Source organism: Schistocerca americana, chromosome 7 (genome assembly GCF_021461395.2).
Source record: "Schistocerca americana isolate TAMUIC-IGC-003095 chromosome 7, iqSchAmer2.1, whole genome shotgun sequence".
NCBI classification, from domain to species: domain Eukaryota; kingdom Metazoa; phylum Arthropoda; class Insecta; order Orthoptera; family Acrididae; genus Schistocerca; species Schistocerca americana.
This window is the reverse complement of record NC_060125.1, coordinates 223,671,347-223,698,007: the sequence shown is the minus strand read 5'-3', so window position 1 is coordinate 223,698,007 and position 26,661 is coordinate 223,671,347. Positions and strand designations below refer to the sequence as shown.

The window sequence follows — 26,661 nt, the reverse complement described above, 5'->3', positions numbered from 1 at the left end:
AAGCGCCTAGAACCGCTCGGCCACAGCGGCCGGCTCACATTCAGAGGAGAATGTAGGGGATTGAAAGATCTCGCCGTACCGAAAATCGCCATTGTTCTAATGAGTGGCATCCCAACTCCCTTATCACATCCGTAACACTGTCTCCCCGATTTTGTGATAATACAAAATGAGCTGCCCTTTTTTTGAACTTTTCAGACGTTCTCCGTAAGTCCTATCTGGTAAGGACCCGCCACACAGCACCGCAGTACTCTAGCAGGGGACGAACAAGCGTAGTTGCATTCTCAAAGTACTGCGATAGTACAATAGTTTACTTTTTCCACAACAGTATCTACATGATCGCTCAAATTTAAATTGTTCGTAATTGTAATCCCTAGGTATTTGGTCGAATGACACTCTTTAAATTTTGTGATTTATCGCGTAATAGAAATTTAATAGATTTATTTTTGTACTAATGCTGATGACCTTGCAATTTCCTTTATTGCGAGACAGTTGCCACTTCTCTCACCATATTTTCCTTTTCCATCGATTCTGGGTATAGCCTTCTCATTTCCTACCGGATCAGTCCACGAAATTTGAAACATCCTTTTACAGCACCCCATACGAAACGTTTCCATTCTCTTCTCTTTCAATTTTTCGCAGAGTCCATGATTCAGTTCCATACCATGCTATGTTGATGTTTGCTACTAAAAGACGTATTCAGTTCGATAAAATGCTGTGCTGCTGTTTACTACTTTTTTTGTTGGGGGAGGGGGGGCTACCCGCCACGAATTGCTCTTCCTTGCCAACCTCTTCATCTCAGAGAGTAGAATTTGCAACCTGCGTCCTCAATTATTTGCTGAATGATTTCCAATCTCCGTCTTTATCATGTAGTCCGTCTGCACTTTCACTCACGATAGCAGTATCATCAACGAATCGTATCATTGATATCCTTTCACACTGACTTTTAATTCCACTCCTGAACATTTCTTTTATTTCCATCGTTGCTTCTTCGATGTTGAGATTGAACAGTAGGGGGGAAAGACCACATTCCTGTCTTACGCCCTTTTTAATCCGAGCACTTCGTCCTTGCTCTTCCACTCTTATTATTCCCTCCTGGCTCTTGTACGTACTATATATTACTCGTCTCTCCCCATAGCTTACCCTATTTTTCTCAGAATTTCGAATGTCATGCACCACGTTACATTCTCGAATGCTTTTTCCAGGTCGACAAATACTATGAATTTGTCTTGATTTTTCTTAAGTCTTGGTTCCATTATCAACCGCAACGTCAGAATTGCCGCTCTGGATCATTTAGCTTTTCTTAAGCCAAACTGATCGTCATCTAGCACATCCTGAGTTTTCTTTTCCATTCCTCTGTGTATTACTCTTGTCAGCAATTGGATGCATGAGCTGTTAAGCTGATGGTGCAATAATTCTCGCACTTGTCAGCTCTTGCTGTCTTCGGAATTGTGTGGATGATATTTATCCGAAAGTCAGGCGGTATGTCGCTAGACTTATTCATTCGACACACCAACGTGAGTAATCGTTTTGTTGCCCCTTCTCCACATGAATTTAGAAATTCTGATGGAATGTTATCTGTGCCTTCTGCCTTATTTGATCTAAAGTCCGCCGAAGCTCTCTTAAATTATTATACTAGATCCCCTATGTCTTTTAAATCGATTCCTGTTTCTTCTACTATCATAAATCTTCCCCCTGATAGCGGCCTTCAATGTACTCTTTCCACTTATCCTCTCTCTTCTCTTGCACTCTTAATGTTACCATCCTTGCTTTTTATGTTACTGAAGGTTGTTTTGACCCTCCTATATGCTGAGTCAGTGCCACCGACAATCATATCTTTTTCGATTGCTTCACATTTCTCAAGTAGCCATTTCGTCTCAGTTTCCCTGCACTTCCTATCTATTTCTTTCTTCTGTGATTTGTTTTTTTTTATTCCTGTATATCACTGAACATTTTTGTACTTCCTTCTTTGATAGATCAACCGAAGTATTTCTTCTGTTACCCATGGTTGCTTCGCAGTCAGCTTCTTTGTACTCACGTTTTTCTTTCCAACTTCTGTTATTGCCCTTTTTAGAGACGTCTATTCCTCTTCAACTGTACTGCCTACTGATATATTCCTTATTGTTGTATCTGTAGCCTTAGAGAACTTCAAGTGTATCTCGTCATTCCTTAGTACTTCCGTATCCTACCTCTTTGCTTATTGATTCTTCCTGACTAACGCCTGAAACTTCATCATACTCTGCATCACTACTATATTGTGATCTGAGTCTATATCTGCTCCAAGGATTGCCTTACAATCCAGTATCTGATTTCGTTTCTCTGTCTGACCACGATGCAATCTAACTGAAATCTTCCCATACCACACGGTCTTTCCCAAGTATACTTCCTCCTCTTGCGGTTCTTGAACACAGTATTCGCTATTACAAGCTGAAATTTATTACAAAAAATTAGTCTTTCTCTTCGCTCATTCTCCATCATAAGTCCGTATTCACCGGTAACTTTTTCTTTTACTCCTTCCTCTACAACTGCATTCCAGGCCCCCATGACGATTTTCATCCCCCTTTACATAACGTGTTACCCTTTCAATTTCCTCATACACTTTCTCTATCTCTTCGTCTTCAGCTTACGACGTCGGCATGTGTACCTGAACTACGGTTGTCAATGTCAGTTTGGTGTCGATTCTGGCAACAACAACCCTATCACTGAACTGTTCACTGCAAGACACTCTTTGCGTTACCCTTCTATTCATAACGGATCCTACTTCCGTTATACCATTTTCTGCTGCTGTTGATATTATTCTATACACATCCAACCAGAAATCCTTGTCTTCTTTCGATTTCATTTCACTGATCCCTACTATATGTACATTGAGCCTTTGCAATTCCCTTTCAGTTTTTCTAGCTTCCCTACCACATTCAAGCTTCTGACATTCCGTTCCCCGACACATAGAACGTTATTCAATCTTTTTCTAATGGTCACATCGCCCTCTGCCGTCCCCTCCTAGAGATTCGATTGGGGACTATTCCGTAGTATTTTGCCAATGGACAGATCGTCATGACACTTTCAATTACAGCCAACTTGTACTGTGGCTACCTGTCATGTGTCTTTAATGCAGCGGTTTCTGTTGCGTTCTGCATCCTCATGCTGTTGATCATTGCTGATTCTTCCGCCTTTAGGGGCAGTTTCCCGCCCCAAGGACAAGAGAGTGCCCTGAACGTCTGTCCACTCCTCCACCCTCTTTGACAAGGCTGTTGGTAGAATGAGGCTGATTTCTTATGCCAGAAGTTCAAATGGTTCAAATGGCTCTGAGCACTATGGGACTTAACTGCTGAAGTCATCAGTCCCCTAGAACTTGTAACTACTTAAACCTAACTAACCTAAGGACATCACACACATCCATGCCCGAGGCAGGATTCGAACCTGCGAGCGTAGCAGTCTCGCGGTTCCAGACTGTAGCGCCTAGAACCGCTCGGTCACTGCGGCCGGCTATGCCAGAAGTAATCGTCGCCAATGGTGATTATTTATCAAAATATCAGAGGTGGCCGGTTTCGAACCCGGGACCGAGAACATTTTGCTTACTAATCATTCGCTCTGTCTTTTTATTACAGAGGGCAGCTAACCCTCTGGCGGAACACGCTGAGCCACTGTGCCGGGTGTCCTAGACCACAGAGGGCTGGTAGTAAACCTCTTTTGGCCAGTAGTACGGTCTTTTACTCCGCTATTTACTTTTTATGTCCTCCTTGGTTCATCAAAGTGGTTTTGTCGATATGGGAGCTCTAATTTTCTATCTGTGGAGGACCTTAAATCACCTGCAAATTTAATTCTGTGTTACGCTGTATACGCAAAAGTAATAAACCTTCGTTACTAGTTATTCCTCCTGGTTATGTTGTTTTAATGGCAGCAATGTACTCGGACCAGAAGGGAATTTGCTGGCTTTCGTAGCGACGTGAACGCGCTGAGTGGCGATGGTGACCCTGTCAGGAGGCCTCGGCGGGCCGGCCTGTCGGCAGTGCTGTCGCGTGCGCATTAAGGGAGCATTTGGCCGGGCAACGGCGGACCACCAGCGGCGTTCGGTATTCTGGGCGAGCGCGCCCGGCCTCGCCTCTAAATACGGAGCGGCCACTCGGGCCGGTGAATCGCTGGGGGACTGCAAATGGTGCGGCGCGGGACCACTGGACACCGGGACCTGGGCTCTGGGCTCTGGGCCCCGAATGAAAGATGGCCAGACGGCAGCCGGCGAGCCGCTGCGATTGCGCAGCCCGTGGCCCTCTGAATGGCCTTCTCGAGTGCTGTTGAGTTACAGCGCCACATCACAGATGCCCCAGTAGTTCTTCTCATACAGAACATCTGTCGCTCTCTCGACAGCGGCACGTGGGCAAGCAGCAAGCTGTTCTTATGCAAATTTCGTGATGAGTGTATCGAGGTCTTTAGAGCAGAGGGAAGAGAAGATAGTGCTTAACGTCCCGTCAACAACAATGTCATTAGAGATGGTGCGCAAGCTCGGATTAGGGATGGATGGGGAAGGAAAAGGGCAGACCCATTTCAAAGGAACCGTCCCGGTATTTGCCTGAAGCGATTTAGGGAGATCAGGAAAAACCTAAATGAGAATGGCCGGATACGGGTTTGAATCGTCGACCTCCCGAATGCGAATCCAGTGTGCTAACCACTGCGCTACCTCCCTCGGTGGTCTATAGTGGGTAACGGTGACGACAAAATATTGCTCAGTTTCCAGCCCAGGTCGTTGATACGTGCACAGTAAAAGGTAAAGGTAAAGACTGTGGCACGCAGCAGATGATATCGCTGCAAATGGAATGGAGCATTTCTTCGCTGTGGTACTACGAGGGGCCACCTGTTACCCCAGGGAAGATTTCGAGTACTCACCTGATAGCCGGCCGTGTAGACTTGGGGAATCCTGGAGAGACAGAAACGAAGACAGAGCCTCGCTCCTATCCTGGATTGAACATGGGACCTCCAAATGCTCCATGTGGCCGGCCGGTGTGGCCGTGCGGTTCTAGGCGCTTCAGTCTGGAACCACGTGACCGCTACGGTCGCAGGTTCGAATCCTGCCTCGGGCATGGATGTGTGTGATGTCCTTAGGTTAGTTAGGTTTAAGTAGTTCTAAGTTCTAGGGGACTGATAAACTCAGAAGATAAGCCCCATAGTGCTCAGAGCCATTTGAATCATTTTTTTTTGCTCAATGTGTTTGACCACTGTCGGGCTCAATAAGTCCACAGTAGTGCAACACAAAGCATCTATTGCAATTTAGCATCCTTTAGGAACTGCTCTACTCTGTAACTTCCATCACACCACATAAACGCACCAGTCAAAATATTAGTCATCCACTTAAAAAAAGGCCACGGGAAACTTTTGTGCTGTGTAGATGGTGTAGACCCGGCCATGTGACCGCTGACCTAGGTTATTGCAGCGATGTGTGTTTGTAGGACGCCGTTGTATGGAATTAGCGCAGTACGATCGGTCGACGTGGGGATGTCACATATGTGCCCATGACCAAACGGTCATGGAACTTCCAAAATTATTTGATGTATCAACGCGAAATATCCAGCATTGTCCAGCGTGTCTCCATGGGATGGTGCACCATTTCCAGCGATATAACACGGCGTAAGAGCAGTGGTCGTGTAAACATACCAACTAACTGGGACTGCAGACGTCATGCCTTGTCAGTGATGACCAAACCCGGGGGAAATCGGTGCTTTCAGTAAATACTGGTTCCTCTCAACTAGTTTCTGAGCGAACAAAGCAAAGGGAGATAAACGCAGTGAACATTTGGAGTCTGGTACCTCACAAAAGTCCGTTGCTCACAGAGGCATGTAAAGCTGCAAACCTTCATTGGTTCAAACAACACATTGCCCGTTTTCAGATGTTGCAATGCGTTGAGAACATCCACAGTCCAATGAGGTGTTTAATCCAGAAAATGTAGAGTGTGTAGTTCGGACTGGAGGTGATTTTGTAATATGTTACGGACGTATTTCGTACCATGACTTGGACCTATTCATTCAGGTTATCATGAACGTGAACCAGGATGTTTATATCAATAATCCCTCAATTTCTTCTGGCTGGCCGCTGTGGCTGAGCGGATCTAGGCGCTTCAGTCAGGAACCGTGCTGCTGCTACGGTCGCAGGTTCGAATCCTGCCTCGGGCATGGATGTGTGATGTCTTTAGGTCAGTTAAGTAGTTCTAGGGGACTGATGACCTCAGATGTTAAGCCCCATAGTGCTTAGAGCCATATGAACCATCAATTTCTTCTACAATATGAGTAAAAGTGACACTCCCATTTTCTAAAATAACTACGATCACAAGGCTGACTCCATACGCTTCCGGAAATCAGCGGTTGATATTCCTTTACAGCCTTGCAGATTCAGGTTTTTCATGTTTTCGTTAAATCACTTACGACAAATTACAGGATGGTTCATTTGACGGGACGGGCCGATTTCCTTACCTCTCCTATCCCTGCTTCTAACTCCCTTCACATTAACGGGACGTTTAACCCTAATTTTTTTCCTTTCTCCGAACCCGCTTTCAATTTTTTACCTCAATCTACCACTTTTTGTCCATCATGACCAAGCATTCACCATTCCCACCCCCCCATAGAACCTGAATTCGATAACTGTTTCCACCAAAGTAGAGTTTTTATAAATGGTTCAAATGGCTCTGAGCACTATGGGACTCAACTGCTAAGGTCATTAGTCCCCTAGAACTTAGAACTAGTTAAACCTAACTAACCTAAGGACATCACACACATCCATGCCCGAGGCAGGATCGAACCTGCGACCGTAGCGGTCTCGCGGTTCCAGACTGCAGCGCCAGAACCGCGCGGCCACTTCGGCCGGCAACGAGTTTTTATATCATTTATCAATTTCGCCAACTATAGCTCTCAGCTTTTGTTCTGTCTTGTATTTTACACTTCTTTTATACAACAACTGGATTCATTTTCAAGATTTAGTGTATCAACATTCGTACCACTTCATTCCCTCCACATCTATTTTACTTTCTCTAATTCTGCGATTTTCAAATTGCCCCTGCTTATTCGTCTCACTCGTGACGGTACAAATAACGTATCGGAAGTCCGACGAAAACCCACGTACCTTTGTGGGGACACATTTTCAAGAACACTTCGCTGAAGATGTGGGCTTTGGTATGATAGGCAATCAGTTGATTTCGCCTGTAGTGTTACCACATCAATTTGCAAGACCGCGTTGTCGAGACTTTCTTAAAAATGAGATTCCAGAGGTATTGAAAGAGGTTACTTCGAAGATGGATGGGCACAAATGGTCAGGCTTCCTTGCCACAAAGATCCCCGGACCTTACGCATTTGGACTTTCGCCTTTGGGGCTGGCTGAAAAGCGAACTCAGAGACAAACTGACCGACCGAATTATGAATACTTCTGCCCTCATCAAAGAACACCAAGACGATCTCAGAAGAGCTACACCTGTGTTTCTAAGAGCATTAGTAAATGCACTGAAGTCAGAGATGGAATTTACGAAAATCGACTTTGATCTTAATCATTTGCCTTTCTTTAACATTTGTGAGTATCTCTCTAACCATCAAAACTGGACACGTGTCATGTGGAATGTTTCATTTGAATTAGTCTCTAGTACCACCTCATAAATACTCGTTATTTCTCTTAAAACAGCACGTGTACAGCAGATAATTGCAGACGTTGGGTGTAACTGCTACTCTGAGATCAACAGACAGGCATAAGAGAGGAAACAGCGTCGGCCACATCAGGCTAGTCGGAAGACTAATGACTAAAGCAAATTATTAAATCGTGCAAGCTGTCAGAAAGACACAAAACTAAAGATGTTCGACGCCTAGCTCTGATTGGCGTTATTCTATTATGGTGATCCTTTCTCCCTATGTAGGTCGGCGTCAACTGAATATTTTCGCATTCGGAAGAGAAAGTTGGTGATTGGAATTTCGTCGCAACGATTTCCAGCCCAAATCCTGTATCATTCATGTAAAACTCTCTCCCACATTTTGCGATAATAAAAAACGTGCTGCCTTTCTTTGAACTTTTTTGATGGACTTCGTCAGTCCTATCTGGTAAGGATCCCACACCGCGCAGCAGTATTCTAAAAGAGGACAGACAAACGTAGTGTAGGCAGTCTCCTTAGTAGGTCTGTTACATTTTCTGAGTGTCCTGCCAATAAAACGCACTCTTTGGTTAGCCATCTCCAATTTAAGTTGCTCGTAATTGTAATACCTAGGTATTTAGTTGAATATGCGGCTTTTAGATTAGACTGATATATCGTGTAACCGAAGTTTAACGAGTTCCTTTTAGCACTCATGCGGATGACCTCACACTTTCTGTTATTCAGTGCCAACTGCCACTTTTCGCAGCATTCAGATATTTTTTTCTAAATCGTTTTGCAGTTTGTTTTGATCTTCTGATGACTTTATTAGTCGATAAACGACAGCGTCATCTGCAAACAACCGAAGACGGCTGCTCAGATTGTCTCCCAAATCGTTTATATGGATAAGGAACAGCAAGGGGCCGATAACACTACTTTGGGGAACGCCAGAAATCACTTCTGTTTTACTCGATGACTTTCGGTCAATTATTACGAGCTGTGACCTCCCTGACAGGAAATCACAAATCCAGTCACATAACTGAGACGATATTCCTTAAGCACGCAATTTCGCTACGAGCCGCTTGTGTGGTACAGTGTCAAAAGCCTTCCGGAAATCCAGAAACACGGAGTCGATCTAAATCCCGTGTCTGCAGCACTCAACACTGCATGTGAATAAAAAGCTAGTTGTGTTTCACAGGAACGATGTTTTCTAAACCCATGTTGACTGTTTGTCAATAGACAGTATTCTTCGAGGTAATTCATAATGTTTGAACACAATATATGTTCTAAAATTCTGCTACATATCGACGTTAACGACATGGGCCTGTAATTTAGTGGATTACTCCTACTACCTTTCTTGAATATCGGTGTGATCTGTGCAACTTTCCAGTCGTTGGGTACGGATCTTTCGTCGAGCGAACGGTTGTATATGATTGTTAAGTATGGAGCTGTGCATCAGCATACTCCGAAAGGAACCTAATTGGTATACAGTCTGGACCAGAAGACTTACTTTTATTAAGTGATTTGAGTTGCTTCACTACTCCGAGGATATTTACTGTTCTTGATACGAATTCTGGAATATTTGGTTCGTCTTCTTTTGTGAAGATATTTCGGAAGACTGTGTTTAGTAACTCTGCTTTGACAGCACTGTCTTCGATAGTATCTCCATTACTATCGTGCAGAGAAGGCATTGATTGTTTCTTGCCGCTAACATACTTCACATACGACCAGAATCTCTTTGGATTTTCTGCCAGGTTTCGAGACAAGGTTTCGTTGTGGAAACTTATAGGTAGCTCGCATTGAAGTCCGCGCTAAATTTCGAGCTTATGTAAAAGATCCCCAATCTTGGGAATTTTGCGTCTGTTTCAATTTGGCATGTTTGTTTCGTTCTTTCTGCAACAGTATTCTAACCAGTTTTGTGTACCAAGGAGGATCAGCTCCGTCATTTGTTAATTTTTTTGGTATAAATCTCTCAATTGCTGCCGATACTATTTCTTTGAATTTAAGCTACTTCTGGTCTACTCTTATATTATTCATTTGGAATGAGTGGAGATTGTGTCTCAGAAGGCGGCAAGTGGATTTTTGTCTGCTTTTTTGAATAGGTATATTTTTCGCTTATTTTTCGTAGATTTAGGGATTACAATATTCAATCTCGCTACGACAACCCTGTGTTCACTAATCCCTTAATCGGTTTTGGTGGTTGTTATTAACTCAGGATTATTTGTTGCTAAGAGGTCAAGTGTGTTTTCACAACCGTTTACTATTCGTGTGGGCTCATGAACTAACTGCCCGAAATAATTTTCAGAGAATGCGTTTAACACAATTTCGGATGATATTTTATGAGTACCTCCGGAATTAAACATGTATTTCCGGCAAATTAAATTAAAGTCACCACCAACTATTATCCTATGAGTCGGGTACGTGTTTGAAATCAAACTCAAGTTTTCTTTGAATCTTTCAGCAACTGTATCATCTGAATTGGGAGGTCGGTAAAAGGATCCAAATATTATTTTCTTCCGGTTGCCAACAATGAGCACTGCCCATACTATCTCACTGTAAGTATCTACTTCAGTTTCGCGACAAGTTAAACTACTTCTGACACCAACAAACATGCCACCGCCAACCGTGTTTAGCCTATCCCTTCGGAACACCGTTAGGTTCTTCACAAAAATTTCGGCTGATCTAATATCCGGCTTTAGCCAGCTTTCAGTGCCTATAACGATTTGAGCATCAGTGCTTTCTATTAGCGCTTGGAGCTCTGGTGCTTTCCCAACACAGCTACGACAATTTACAACTTTTATGCCAATGGTTCCTGTATCTACGTTTTTCTGTGTTCAGCCTGCTTCCTTTGTGACTGAAGCCCTTCTTATGTTTTCCCGAGACACTCTAACCTAAAAATCTGTCCAGTCCACGCCACACAGCCCCTTGCGTATAGTGGACACCTGACCAATTTAGCGGAACCCGAAACCCAACCACCCTTTGGCGCAAATATATGTGTCCGATTCTGTGAATTGTGGAGTGATCAGACCCACTGTGCTATCCTGCATATCGTATCATCTTCAGAAACACAGGTAATGTCGGATATGTTAGTAGCAAGTGTTGTAAGACTACTAGTGCTCTCAGTTTACGCACACACTACGAATGTTCTATCAGGCATTGTGAAAAGCAGTCTAAGATTGCTTGATGACAGTGTTGATCAGTAACGTATCACCGATTAATAGTTACACTAAAATTCGCAGGTAGTTTAGTAGACGGCACTTTGCCTTCACATATGATTAAGTCATGATAGCACAGGAAAGAAGTCGATAACTTTGGCATAAGCTGCACGCCATTATTGGTATGCCTTAGTCACATCGATTGAAACCAGTCGCTTGTTGCTTAGTTGAACGTAGCGCGACGAATATTATGTACAAGCCTCTTTTGGTGCCAGTTCTTGAGTAATGCTACAGTGTCTTGGCTAATGGAAGGGATTTAGAGACGTGATGGTACGGTTTCAAGCTACGGGTTAAATCTTCGTAACGTTGTTATGCGGATGCTGAGGAAATATAAGTAGGAATCGATCGCCCAAAAAGGTTTTTACTGCAAAAGGTAATTCGTGTACACCGCCAGTAGTTTAGAGTGAGACAGTTATACTGTCGTAGCGATCCTCTGAATTCGTAAGAACAATACGAGAGAGAGGTTAAAACGCGTACTGAGTCATTCCAACGGAGTTTTTTCTTTCTCAGTTCGCTAGTGCAACAGGATTGTCTTATAATGCCACCAAGTGCCCTACAGCATGCAATTTGGAGGAATTCTATCAACGTAGTTTCATGAAAAGACCATAATTCACCCTTGGAGCTAAGGAAATTTAATGGAATACAATCAGTGCAAACACAAGAAAATAACTTGTATCCGTCGACGAAACAATTATGAATTTCTTATTGGAGCCCGTCATATCAGAGTAATTTTTTCATCGTTCGGAAAGGTTTCATGTATAATGGCAAACGTAAATCTAAGGTTATGAAGGCGCTAGACCGAGACTCTAATACAGTATTTCGAGAGAGCAAGAAAGAATATCCTAAGGTGCCTACATGGAAAAAAATGCGTCAGCGTTACACAGGAAATGGATGTATTGGCGTTGAGCTACTGTTAGGCTTTAGTGCAGATAAATTTCAACAAATAACAGAATAATTTAAGGCAAATTAGAAAGTTCGGTTAAAAATCAGTTATAACACAAATAAAATAATTTATAGCCCATACATCGGAAACAAAAGTATGCAAAATATCAATGAAGTCAAGAAACCAGTAGGCGAATGTATTTAGGCTAGCAAAAGAAATAAACAGAATAATAGAAATGACCCGGAATATTACGTGTGTTAAACTTAATGTGCCTGACATGAGAAGTTTACGAAATCAGTGTTTATTAACAGTTGTAACTTACTGTAGTGGGACATGGACAAAACTGAAAAACTGAATTTTGATCAGATACACACAAGCCGAGGATTACGGAAACTGGCTGAGATGGATGATGGATTTATGAGTAAAATAAAAATAAAAATATGTGTAGTGCTACGGAAAGTTAATTACATCTGTCACCAACCAATAAATTAGCAAGAACACTAAGATGTTTCAAATAAGGCCCTGACTTTCTGAGACCTTAGAACTGCATTACCCAGGTAGAGCACTTCAAGCTATTAAAATTGCAATACCATAAAGATGGCATGTAACAAAAGTCACACTGGTAGGAAGTGAATTACGTACCTGGATATGGAAATTACTAGCATTTCAGGGCAACCGACAAAGCAGGTAGGAGTAACGCTATTTACATTCTATATACAAGGGGAGATTACGCAGCGAGTTCCTCATTCAGGAATCGCATTTGTATGTTGTTTCCTTGTGAGGTCGTGTTACGCCTTGTCTAACAAGGAAACATCACCAACTTGACCTCACATTTTAAGAAAAAAAAAGCGCGCATATGAGATATCAGTTTCAGCAATCGATCCTGCTCAAAATTCAAGCCATAATTATGTGCTTCTGAAAGTAAAGCTTTTCAGTTGTCATGCACACCGTTTGTTTGTCACTCGATCCTCCACACTTCAGCCGCCTAATACTCGAGCGCGAAGTACCGTACATTGGAGTGGGAACTACAACTCGTCTATTCTCGGGATACTGAAAGATTCGGGAGAGGAAGGGGAAGGTGGATACATTTGTCCAATCTTGTTCGAGAGCACGTTATTTTACACGAAAAATAGCAATTAAAGCGAACACGCAATATAACAACATCACGCACCTATACACTCTAAGAGAGAGGAAAAATGAAGAGAAAAGAAACGACGTACCACGAAGAAATTATCCGAATGAGACGGATATAAGTAGACGTCATGTACTCGTACAGACAAAAGAATGATTGCAATTTCAGAAAAATCGGATGATTTCTTCAAGAGAAAGAGCTTTCACAAATTGAGCAAGCCAACAAGCGTTGGTCCACATCGCGCGTCAAGACTTAAGGTAACTTGTTTACGAAATAAACATTTTTTATTTTATTTATTTATTTATTTATTTTTTACCTGGCTTATCCCGCGCAACCGCTACGGTCGCAGGTTCGAATCCTGCCTCGGGCATGGATGTGTGTGATGTCCTTAGGTTAGTTAGGTTTAAGTAGTTCTAAGTTCTAGGGGACTGATGACCTGAGAAGTTAAGTCCCATAGTGCTCAGAGCCATTTGAACCATTTGAACCTGGCTTATCAAACCCTCCGGTACGCACCTACGGTGGCTTGCGGAGTATCGATGTAGACGTATATCTCGCTGTCTTTCCTAGCGTCGCATTTTTAATGACACCAGTGTGACGAGATGAAATACTGTTTAACATGGAATGCCCAGCGCAGTACAAAGGGGCTTTCTCACATACACATCTCATTTTCAGAGGTGAAATATACGTTAGCTACGAGAGAAAATTCCAGGACCCATCGCGGACCCATCTCTGGATAAGTGAATCTGCCATCTAACCTTCAGGCAAGCGAGGTCAAAGCTACATCTGTTTCCACCTTCATTTGTTCCTGCGCTATCATTCTGAAGCATTGTCCCGTTGTGGTGACACTGGGTGGGAGTTACACAGTCAAAGCAGCGTTTAACACGTGTTCGTTGACTCATAGGTCAATCCTGATGTTTGCAAGAACCACTGAGGCGCGGTGTGACATTACTCCCGTTTGGGGCACTAATCTCATCCGGGAGCCATCTGGAGGTATTAGCGCGGAGAAATATGCCTGCCTCTCGAGCAGCTTGTAAGCCCCTCCGTAGTCTAGTGCGCAACACGGGAGCGTATTTTATACGCGAGTAACGGTCTTTACACCACTGCATTCAACAGTTTCTTTTCTTGTGTCAAGAGTATTAATCTTATTATTCTTTGGCCACACAATAATCGCATTCACGTCGGACGGTAAAGCCAGTTCATTTTTTACTCGACTGTCAGGCGGCGAACGCGAGGCTAACCGGTTCCCGGTGTGACCTGGAGGCGCGCTGAACCTCGTAAAAGCCGTGCGAGTTCACCTCTGTACAATGTGGCCGCCTCGATCGGATATCGCTGAAATATCCAGGGCAGTATTTCACATTCCACACAGACTCATAGAAGATGACAATGGAATAATAATAACAATAATAATAGTAGCACAATGATTCTTCTTCTTTTCTGCTTTTAGAATTCGGGTTTTAGACATTTCTGAAAGTGCAGGATGCATGGCACCTGCTACCGATGTAGGGGAAGGCGGGGCAAGCTGGGGAAGCTAATTTTAAACCCTTACAAAAGGGACAAAAATAAACAAATTCAAGTAGGTTTGATTATCATTTGTTTATTTAACCACTGAATTACAATAGCATGCAAAGAAACCTGCAAAATTGTTACATTTAGTTAGAAATATCTCGATTTGAAACATAAACTACCAATTCCCCGTCTTGCCCATATGCAGGGTAAGATGGGGAACTAGCGTGAATTCATCTCTAAAGCTTAAATAAGGACTGGAATAACGAAATTATGTGACGATAAGGTTTCGAAACATGGTTCTGCGAATTGTAGAATCATTTATTACGTTTTATTTAGGCCTCTTACTTTCACATAGCCGGCCGCGGTGGTCTAGCGGTTCTAGGCGCTCAGTCCGGAACCGCGGGACTGCTACGGTCGCAGGTTCGAATCCTGCCTCGGGCATGGATGTGTGTGATGTCCTTAGGTTAGTTAGGTTTAAGTAGTTCTAAGTTCTAGGGGACTTATGACCACAGATGTTAAGTCCCATAGTGCTCAGAGCCATTTGAGCCATTTTTTACTTTCACATAGTACACAAATGTGGACAGCCTCGTCATCATCACTTTGTATCCCTGCACAAGTGTCGTGGTCCCAGCGTCCGCAGCTAATACATCGTATCCAGCCTCCTTCAGAGAAGTCATAGCAGGATAAACATTCTTCACTCTCTTTCTCTTTGTCATTCGACCTCAGTTTATTATCATTTGAACATGAAGGGGTGTTCAAGACGTCAGTAACGTTCGTCACTTTTTCGTTGTCATTATGTCCTTTTGGTGGTATCCCAGATTTATTAAACGTTTTTGAGAAGAGTTTTCGTTTACATGCAGCACTTTTTGGGACTCCTTTTCGTTTAATTTCTTCAGATAGTTCACTCCTACAAGGAGATTCGGTTAAAAGAACGGGATTTCCACGCCTGTTAGATGGTTCCCTTTTGGTTTTTTTATCCACCTTTGGAATAGCTAACACCATTTCAGGGCTGGTAACGTGAAAGTTAGACGAAACAAAGGCTTGATCGTCAGTTGTTAATTGTTCAGGTGTTTTACGTCTTGACAACATCTCTGGTATTTGGTCTTCCGCTTCTGTAACTTCCGATGTGTGAGCTTGATGAATGTCTGCAGTTGGACAGGGAAGGTAATCACTTTCTTGAAAAACATTTCTGTTTACAGGCCAAATACCTGTTTTCCGAAACCCGTTCACTGCTGTGGACATTGTAGCTGAATGAATGAAGGCTTTGCCGAACAAACTTGCGATCAGATGCAGCGTAACAAATTTTTCCAGTATGAGTGCGAAGCCACGATCTTACTTCATCTTCGTAAAATTCACTGAGAGTTTTCGTAAATGCCACGTCCAATGGTTTAAGACGGTGTGAGCAGTATGGTGGCAAACACAGCAAGACAACCCCATTTTCGTGGGCCACATCTATCAGTTCTAAATTCTTGGTGTGCGTTTTGTGACTGTCCAGTATGAGAAGTTTTGGTCTTTCCTTTGGCTCTCCAGTAAATGCAATAAACTTATAAACCAAGTCAAAAATAGTTCTTTCGTCATCCAACCAGTTTCTTGGACTTCTGTTCAGGCACCAGGGCGCAGGCCAGTCTCAAACGCTTGTTGCATTCGTTTTCGAGGATAAATTAACGTAGGTGGTACGTAGCACCCCGACGCTGAAACACAGATTTCTGCGGTCACAATCTGGCCTCTTTCTGCAGAAGTAACTGCTCCCACCTGTCTGCGCCCTTTCAAAACAACCACCTTTTGTGACCTTTTTCAACGTAATCGTTGGACAAATAGTAGGGGCAAGACGGGGAAGCTCCCCATCTTGCCCCACCCCGTCTTCCCCCCTCCCACGCTGTCAGGTTATGTTACACCTACATGAACACTATTTAGTGAAATTGACTACAGACACAGCAGTTTACTGTTATTAAGACGTACTATTCAGTGCTATATATACAGTCTGGACAAATGTTCCCGAAACGCATGTTTTAGGACCTCGAAAGGTGTAAAACATTGCAAATCAGTAAAACAATTGTACGTACCTTGCAAAGCTCACAGAAACCTCCGCGAAACTAGGGTTCAGCAATGTCAGCACACTGGGACCTGTGTACTGATGACGCTGACGTAGCTATCCACAGATGGCAGCACTCTAACTGTAGCTTATAGCCCTTCCACGTCTTACCCCCATCTCCCCGTCTTGCCCCGCCTTCCCCCTATAATTTTTTAAAAATTGTATGTAAATATTTGTAATTTAAATGCTTTCTTTTAATAAGTGAGGACATTGCGTCACTGTATGTGTACATTTAGGTAGAAGTCTGTTGACGTTTCTTTGTATTTATCTTCGTTTTACTGTGAAACTTTTAAGCTCTGGAAAAAAGCCAAAGGAATTGTTATTTGCATCGACTAGCAACGATAATAGCAGTGCTTGTGCGTTGTAAAATCTCTGGGCAGGGGGTTGTTGCACAGAGCGCGCGGAGAGAGCGAGAGACGGGTTCCAGTGCTTGTAGTGTGCGGAAGTGTGGTGTTAACGCTCTCGCAGTAGAGAGTACCATTTCGGCGGCATCATGTACGCGCACCGGCCAGATGACTAGTAGGAGGAGGAAGGACAGTGGACAGGCGGAAGAGGCTGTATTAATTACGATTGCCCGTTCCTGTAATTAGCTGCGGCCCCACAAGATGCTACCGTCTTCAACAACAGCAGCAGTTCCAGCAACACAGATTCGTCGTCGGCTCCAAGTTTCATCACACGCACAGCACTGAAGTAAGACTGGATTAATGAACTTTATTTAAATAACAATCAGTTAAATTCAGGGCGATTGTGTCCTCATTGCCCCAAGACATTGTTACCAAGCAGGGTCCTTGTTCCTTTTTTTCCTTGTATGGTAACCGAAGTTTGAGAGTCTATCACTGGAAAAAATCCAAATCTAAAGAAAATTCACAAATTAAGAGTACAGAAGTTTTATTTATTTTACATATAGCTTGGAGCACATGCCTGTTTGGTTTGGTACATATTCAAGTATTTACTTCTGTTCAAGTCAGTAAAAGAGGCTCAATTGTTCAGTCAATAATATGCAACCCAATTTGAAAATCAAGCAACTGCAAAGTAAAAATTACTTGCCTTTCTCTAAATTTCTTTGATGACATTATTTTGAGGTCTCTGAAAGTCATTGTTCACGTAAGGAAGTTCAATGCTAACATACGGTTTAAGTGGATATTTTCAAATCATTACTTGATGGCCTTTTTCAAAATTTAATGACAAAGCTAACGTAAAAGTGACTTCTCAGTTTTCTTTATCATTACATACTCACTTAAAATTAGTGTCAAAAAACGTGACAACCTTCAGTTGCCACGTCATCATCTTGTACAGGATTTTGGCTGTAAATCACCCTAGTGGGCTGGCGACCATAATTATTTCCTTTTCGTTCATTAGTGTAACTTTTGGATTCATGATCAGTGGTACCCCTTTTCTGTCCAGTGTTGTTCGTGAGTGAATCCACAAAATAAATTTCATTTTTCCAAATCGTAGCCCTGTTCGGTTTAATTCCTTTTTTATTTTTAGTAGATGTTTCTATCAGAGAGATCGGTTGCACACTTTCCCCTGCTTATCGGTATTACTTCTTCGGGAAAGATAGTCTTATCCAATTAGAAAAATTCCATTAAGTATACACGCGATCCACGGTCATATTTTATATCGCAAGCAGGATAGGCCAATTAGTAAGGGGGAGGTTACAATACCATCTTTCCTTCTGGCCCCCTTGGCTTTCATCTCCCTTTAGGTTTATACCTTACGAACTTGGACTACCCATCTTGTTACTGTGTTCATTCCACTGAGTTTTTTGTGTGTTTTATTTCATAATTTACACTATATTTCTTCTAAAAGTAACAGGACGTTCTTGTTGCACGTCATGTATTAGTCTGATTCGCGTGATATTTTCGTTGCTATGTCGGTAAAAAAGTCTGAAAAATATTTTTATGTTGTTACTCATATTGCATATTTAGTCTACTGCCAGCAGTTGGAAAAGTTAGATGCTTTCGGCGAGTATTTTGTACTTTAAGATAAAAAAAAGATGCACCACGGAATTACCCTATTGAAACGGGAATCGCTAGTTGTGATGTACATGAACAATCAAATAAATGATTACAATTGATTACAATTTCAGAAAATAACTGGATGATTTATTAAATAGAAAGATCTTCACATATTTAACAATAACGCGTTGGACCACCTCATGCAGGTAGATATTCGGTTTGGCATTGATTGATAGAGTTGTTAGATGTACTCCTGAGGAATCTGATGGAAAATTCTATCCAACTGGTTCTTAGATCATCACAATTCCGAAACGTTGGAGGGCCCTTCCCATAATGCTTCAAACGTTCTCCATTGGGGAGAGATACGGTGACCATGATGGCCAAGGTAGGGTTTATCAAGTATGAAGACAACCACTAGAAACTATCGCCGTTTGTGGGAGGGCATTATCTTGCTGAAATGTAAGCACAGGATGGCTGTGCTCTAAGAGTGCCGTGGATGCCAGCCAAAGGGCTCCTGCTCTGAAATGGTGCATCTGGGACCGTCACTCCTGGTTGGTGGGTGACAGTCAGTTTGGTATCCCACCGCTGTCTGGGTCGTCTCCAGATACTTCACTGGCCACCTGGTTTCAAAATGGTTCAAATGTCTCTGAGCACTATGGGACTCAACATCTTAGGTCATAAGTCCCCTAGAACTTAGAACTACTTAAACCTAACTAACCTAAGGACATCACACACACCCATGCCCGAGGCAGGATTCGAACCTGCGACCGGAGCAGTCCCGCGGTTCCGGACTGCAGCGCCAGAACCGCTAGACCACCGCGGCCGGCACCTGGTTTCAGATCGAAGGGGGAATCATCACTGAAGACAATTCTACTCCTGTCACTGAGATTCCAGGACGAAGACATGTTGGGAGATACTCCATATAGCGGAGCGATACCAACCTGACTATCGCCCGCCATATAGCTTGACAACCAGGAGTGACGGTTTCCGGTGGCACTTCATTTCATAGCAGGAGCCCTTTGGTTGTCATCCGTGAAGCCCTTACAGTACAGTTGTACGTCGGCGGTATTCTGCGCCCTAACGCGCCAATTGGACAGAATTTGGCACGATATACCTCAGAGGGACATCCAACAACTTTGTCACTCAATGCCAAGCCGAACAGTTGTTCGTATAAGGGCCTTAGGTGGACCAACGCGTTACTGACCAGCTCTGTTGGTGAGGCTCTTTCTCCTGAATAAAGCGTCCATTTTTTCTGAAATTGTAATCATTTGTTTGTGCCTTGACTTACATCACGTCTAGCGATTTCCATCTCATTCGGATAATCCCTTCGCGGTGCGTTGATTCTTTGTCTTAGATCGTATACTACATCTGTTTATTTTGTAAAATGCATCACTGCTTTTGGTGAACGCGCTGTGACTAAAACAAGTGATATAAGCGGTCTGTAGAATGCCATGAAGGCGTTGAAGATGATGAGCGCCGTGGATGCCCGTGCACATAAGCAGCTGATGAAACTGTAGTAACAGGTGAAAGACGTGATAGTAAACGATCGCCAGATCACAATCTGAGAAGTCGTTGATGATGTTGGCGTAACTATTGGCTCAGGTCATGAACTTCTGGGGATATTTTTAGCACGGTGATTAACTTGTTCATACTCCATACTCGTTGCTTATTCGCAAATTTTTTGTCATAAACGACACTATAACAATGCCCCAACCTCCAAATTCGTGAGGTATGGCCCCCCGCGACTTTTTTCGGTCACTAAAAATAAAGGGAACCTTAAAACGCTATCTTCTAACGAGCACTGATGAGAAGGAAACGCATCGCTGAGAGAGCTAAAAGCTATCCCAAAGACCGAATTTCCAAAGTGTTTCAGAGATTGGGTAAATGCCGGCATAAATGTATAACATCTGATGGGGACAATTTGGAAGAGTGACGTATGGGATTAAATAAACTTATTAAAAAAAAGCTTGCTATTTTTTGAACCGATCCTTAGATGTTCAGCAGTCTGGAGCCGCGCGACTGCTACGGTCGCAGGTTCGAATCCTGCCTCGGGCATGGATGTGTGTGATGTCCTTAGGTTAGTTAGGTTTAAGTAGTTCTAAGTTCTAGGGGACTGATGACCTCATATGTTAAGTCCCATAGTGCTCAGAGCCATTTGAACCATTTGAACCTTAGATGTTCAGTTTATTCCTGATGTCATATTTCTTCATACATTTACTGTGTGACAGTTCATTTACATACCTTTCTTTAACTGTTTAAATATCTCACAACTGCTCCGCGGAATGTCATTTATGCTGCTTGAATTCCGCTCTGTTGATATTGTGACTCGCTTCCGAACTATACAGTGGAAACTGTTATTATCTTTAGAAACTTCTGTCGTATCACTTTCCAGGTTTTGGTTTCTAGGCACCTGCGTAATGCTACAAATTTATGCGAATGATAGTTTGTTGTCTGTATTTGTATCATATTCATATGTAATGGCACATCCTAGATACATATTTATCCTGTTCTAAAACTTCATTATCAATAACAATTTTAAATATTTCGTGGACTTTTCCCTTAAAAGCCATGGTTTGTAGATTTTTCTGTTGATAGGTTACGACCGCCTCCGTATACGAACATGTCGCCATGGAAGGAGCCGGATTCGATTCTTCGTACATCCACAGACGTGACCTCTACACAACAAAAAAATTCGGTTTTCAACGTATTTGTTGTCAGATCTGTGAAATGGTTGTATCGTCGAATTTACGTCAAGAAGAACAACAGCTTTCATTTCGCATTTACGACTACATTACTCGAGCATACAGTTATAAGTGAAATTAATATTACTAACTTTTCTTTAGTATCCATGAACAAATGAGGCACTAATTTCGTGGTTAAAGCTTAAAAAGAGTTAAAACATTACTGAGAAAAAAAGCAAGACTCGTAACGTGTTGTCTACCTCGGCACAGAACTGTCGCTTTGAATGCGGGGTGAGAGAGCTGTGACTTGGATGTGTATCTGTTGAGTGCAATCTGTAATGGATGTGAGTGTGGGTGCCACATTCCCATCGTATGATAAGAGAAGACAGAGGGTGCAATCTGGTTTTAACGCATAAACCTAAGTTGTAATAAACCCAAAGTACCGTCAGGTACAAGTCCCCATCCTTTGGGCGGATCACCGTCGAGTCATCGGGTATCACAAACCCTCACTTCTTTAGACACTCTGGAGGAGGTTGAATGTAATCTAGCACTTCTGCGAAAACTCTGACGATCTAGGACCGTACAGTAGCACCCCTCCATCACTTTACAGCGAGAAACTAGCGGTGAAAATTTCTTCGACCATCGGGAATTCAATCTGGGTACCTCCGAGGCGAGCACCTCTGTACGGAAATTAGTAAGTGGTCTGGGGTACCTCTGTGTACATTATAATGCGCAGACCAAATCACATTGTCATTAAGAAGCGAAGACTGATGCTAAAATAACGGGTATCCGACTCGCAAGACAACCCAGGAAAACTGATATGAAAATCTTAATACAAGAGGATATGAAACCAAATTTGTACATGACATAAACTTATCGCCGAGAAATGAAGGTATAATACAACATGGACTCGAAGTGACCTCGTCCCACCTGTGTACACAGTGAAACACTACGCTGCATGTTCGTTAATGTTGTTGCCAGACAACTGGATTTCAAGGCGGATGTTCTACATAACTTGTCGATGGTGGTTTGTTCTTTCTTAGCAGCTCTTTGATACATGCTACGCAATGGTCCAGATTCCTGAGATAAACGGAGAAGAGAGTTTGTGGGCGACGCCCTCAACCGTGACTTTAACTCACACAGACTTTCTTTCGATAACTGAGGGCGCCCTTTCCATTCTCCGTCTCTAGGTCATCAAGCCTTGATTTAGAACTTAGACGCCAGCCGGTATGGCCTAGCGGTTCTAGGCGCTTCAGTCTGGAACCGCGCGACCGCTATGGTCCCAGGTTCTAATCCTGACTCGGGCATGGATGTGTGTGATGTCCTTAGGTTAGTTAGGTTTAAGTAGTTCTAAGTCTAGGGGACTGATGACCTCAGATGTTAAGTCCTATAGTACTCAGAGCCATTTGAACCATTTGAACTTAGACGATTTATGTCGATCACCGAAACTTTCTAAAAATAGTTACTGACATATTTTAAAGGAACCAGTTCTCCAGTGCTATTCCACAAATAACATTCGCTCTTCCACGGAAATATCGGTCACTGTCAGAATCAAGGATTACCGGAAGAAGCAAGTAGCACGCAGCGCCACGAACAGGAAGCTGCGCTACACGTAAACACGAGACCCACACACAGTTCGCGGAACGTCACTGTTCTCACAGGTACTGCCACATCCATGGGTTACGTGACAACACTTTCTGGGGTAATTCAGCACTTAAAAAGAAAGTATTGACTGCACAAAATCGAGCAATAAGAATTATGCCTGCTGTTCACACGGAGTCGTCATGTAGGTACCTCTTCAAGGAGCTAGGCATCTTAACTCCACCTTCACAACACATAAACGAAGAGACAAAAGGAATGGGGTACCTCTTGATATCGTGTCGGACCTACTTTTGCAGCAACTCGACGTAGCATGGACTCAACAAGTCGTTGGAAGCACCCTGCACAAATCCTGAGCCATACTGCTTCTATAGCACTCCGTCTTCAAGCCGCAAGTGGCCTATCGGGACCATTCGACCGCCGTGTCATCCTCAGTTGAGAATGCGAATAGGATGGGCGTGTGGTCAGCACACCGCTCTCCCGGTCGTTATGGTGGTTTTCTTTGACCGGAGCCGCTACTATTCAGTCGAGTAGCTCCTCAATTGGCATCACAAGGCTGAGTGCACCCCGAAAAACGGCAACAGCGCATGGCGGCCCCGATGGTCACCCATCCAAGTGACAGCCACGCCCGACAGCGCTTGGCTTCGGTGATCTGATGGGAACCGGTGTGTCCACTGCAGCAAGGCCGTTGCCATGCTGCTTCTATAGCTGTTCATAATTGCGAAAGTGTTGCCGGTGCAGGATGTTGCGCAAGAACTGACATCTCGATTATGTGCCATAAATGTTCGATGGACTTCATGTCGATGGAATTCATGTGGGTGGCCAAATCATTCGTTCGATTTGTCCAGAATGTAGATCAAACCAATCGCGAACAACTGTGCCCCAGTGACATGACATTATTGTTTGCGAAAATGACCTCCACGAATGGCTGCAAATGGTCTCCAAGTAGCCGAACATAACCATTTCCATAATCGGTTCAGTTGGATCAGAGGATCCAATCCACTGCATGTAAATACAGCCCATACCGTTATGAAGCCACCGCCAGCTTGCACAGTGTCTTGCTGACATCTTGGATTTATGGCTTCGTGGGGTCTGCACCACACTCTAACCAAATCATCAACTCTTGCCAACTGAAATCGGGACTCATCTGACCAGACCTCGGTTTGCCATTCGTCTAGGATCCAACCGATATGGGAACGAGCCAAGGAGAGGTGCTGCAGGTGATGTGCTGTTAGCAAAGGCACTCGCGTCGCTCGTCTGCTGCCATAGTCAGTTAAAGTCAGATTTCACCGCACTCTCCTAACGGATACGTTCATCGTACTTCCCACATTGATATCTGCGTTATTTCATGCAGTGTTGTATGTCCGTTAGCAATGAAAACTCTGCTCAAACGCCGCTGCTGTCGGTCGTTAAGTGAAGGACGTCGCCCACTGCGTTGCACGAGTTGAGAGGTGATGCCTAAGATTTGTTACATTCTTGGCACACTACTGACATTGTGGATCTCAGAATACTGAATTCCCTAACGATTTCCGAAATGGAATGTCCCATGTGTCTAGCTCCAACTGCTATTCCGTGTTCAGTGTCTGTTAATGCCCGTCGTGCGGCAATAATCATGTTGCAAACGTTTTCACATGAGTACAAATGAAGCCTCCGCCAATACAGTCCTTTTTATACCCTGTGTACAAGATACTACCGCTATTTATATATCTGAATATCACTGTTCCATGAACTTTGTCAGCTCACTGTATATGCGCTAGTGAAATTCGTAATAAGCAACGAATCACAGTTTGAGAAGAACAGTGATGCTCATACGGAACTATACGAAAGAAACGTAAATTAGTTACAAACTACGGCATGCACACGCTTTATTCAACATGTAAACGTCGCTACAGATACTATGATTTAGGTTATGACATGTTCAATATATCTGCCATCATTGGCGATGATGTGGAGCAGACGAATAGCGAAATTCTGCATGACCCGCTGAAGTGTCGGAACATCGATGTTGTCGATGACCTCTTGAATGGCTGTTTTCAGCTCAGCAATGGTATTGGTGTTATTGCTGTACGCCTTTTCTTTAATATAGCCCTACAAAAAGGAGTTGCATGTTCTCAGATCCGGACAATATGGCGGCCAATCGACGGCCATGCCGGTGGCCTCTGGGAACACCAGACCCAGAATGTGGCCGCCAAAGTGCTCCTCCAGGATATAACTCTCCTGCTTCGAGGAAGTCGAGCTCCGTCTTGCATGAACCACATCTTGTCGAAATCAGGGTCACTTTGGATAAAGGGGATGAAATCATCTTCCAAAACTAACGTACATCTACATCTACATCCAAACTCCGCAAGCCACCAGACGGTGTGTGGCGGAGGATACTTTGAGTACGTACCGTTCGATAGTCACCGTATCATCAAGGAACATCGCACCGATTATTCCGTGAGTAGACATTGCACACCACTCAGTCATCCGTTGAAGGTGAAGAGACTTCTCGATCGCAGAAAGCGGATTTTCAGTCCCCCAAATGTGCCAATTTTGCCTACTGAGGAACCCATCCAAATGGAAGTGGCCCTCGTAGCCAAACCAAGCCATAAAATTCCCATCATGCCCCGCGGCCAACTGTGCAGTTTGAACACCCTAACGCAAACCGTTCAGAAGTTATGAAGATTAGTTTCATATACACTATTGGTCATTAATATTGCTACACCACGAAGATGACGTGCTACAGACGCGAAATTTAACCGACAGGAAGAAGATACTGTGATATGCAAATGATTAGCTTTTCAGAGCATTCGCACAAGGTTGGCGCCGGTGGTGACACCTACAACGTGCTGACATGAGGAAAGTTTCCAACCGATTTCTCATACACAAACAGTCCGCCCCGGTAGCTGAGTGGTCAGCGTGACAGACTGTCAATCCTAAGGGCCCGGGTTCGATTCCCGGCTGGGTCGGAAATTTTCTCCGCTCAGGGACTGGGTGTTGTGTTGTCCTAATCATCATCATTTCGTCTCCATCGACATGCAGGTCGCCGAAGTGGCGTCAAATCGAAAGACCTGCACCAGGCGAACGGTCTACCCGACGGGAGGCCCTAGCCACACGACATTTCCATTTCCATACACAAACAGCAATTGACCGGCGTTGCCTGGTGAAAAGTTGTTTTGATGCCTCGTGTAACGAGGAGAAATGCGTACCATCACGTTTCTGACTTTGATAAAGGTCGGATTGTAGCCTATCACGATTGCGGTTTATCGTATCGCGACATTGCTGCTCGCGTTGGTCGAGATCCAATGACTGTTAGCAGAATATAGAATCGGTGGGTTCAAGAGGGTAATACGGAACGCCGTGCTGGATCCCAACGACCTCGTATCACTAGTAGTCGAGATGACAGGCATCTTATCCGCATGGCTGTAACGGATGGTGCAGCCACTTCTCGATCCTTGAGTCAACAGATGGGGACGTTTGCAAGACAACAACCATCTGCACTAACAGTTCGACGACGTTTGCAGCAGCATGGACAATCAGCTCGGAGACCATGGCTGCGATTACCCTTGATGCTGCATCACAGACGGGAGCGCCTGCGATGGTCTACTCAACGACGAACCTGGGTGCACGACTGGTAAAACGTCATTTTTTTGGATGAATCCAGGTTCTGTGTACAGCATCATGATGGTCGCAACCGTGTTTGGGGACATCGCGGTGAACGCACATTGGAAGCGTGTATTCGTCATCGCCATACTGGCGTATCACCCGGCGTGATGGTATGGGGTACCATTGGTTTCACGTCTCGGTCACCTCTTGTTCGCATTGACGGCACTTTGAACAGTGGACGTTACATTTCAGATGTGTTAAGACCCGTGGCTCTACTCTTCATTCGATCCCTGCGAAATCCTACATTTCAGCAGGATAATGCACGACCGCAAGTTGCAGGTCCTGTACGGGCCTTTCTGGGTACAGAGAATGTTCGACTGCTGCCCTGGTCAGCACATTCTCCAGATCTCTCACCAACTGAA

General features: G+C 43.7%; 1 protein-coding gene and 1 pseudogene across 1 annotated transcript in view; both read right to left on the bottom strand.

The window, feature by feature from the left end:
* The window catches only part of LOC124622851 (leucine-rich repeat-containing G-protein coupled receptor 4-like), a 414,664-nt gene that overhangs the window by 249,870 nt on the left and 138,133 nt on the right, over positions 1 to 26,661 (bottom strand). The gene's annotated exons all lie outside the window — the stretch shown is intronic.
* Positions 23,230 to 23,347, bottom strand: LOC124623392 (annotated as a pseudogene).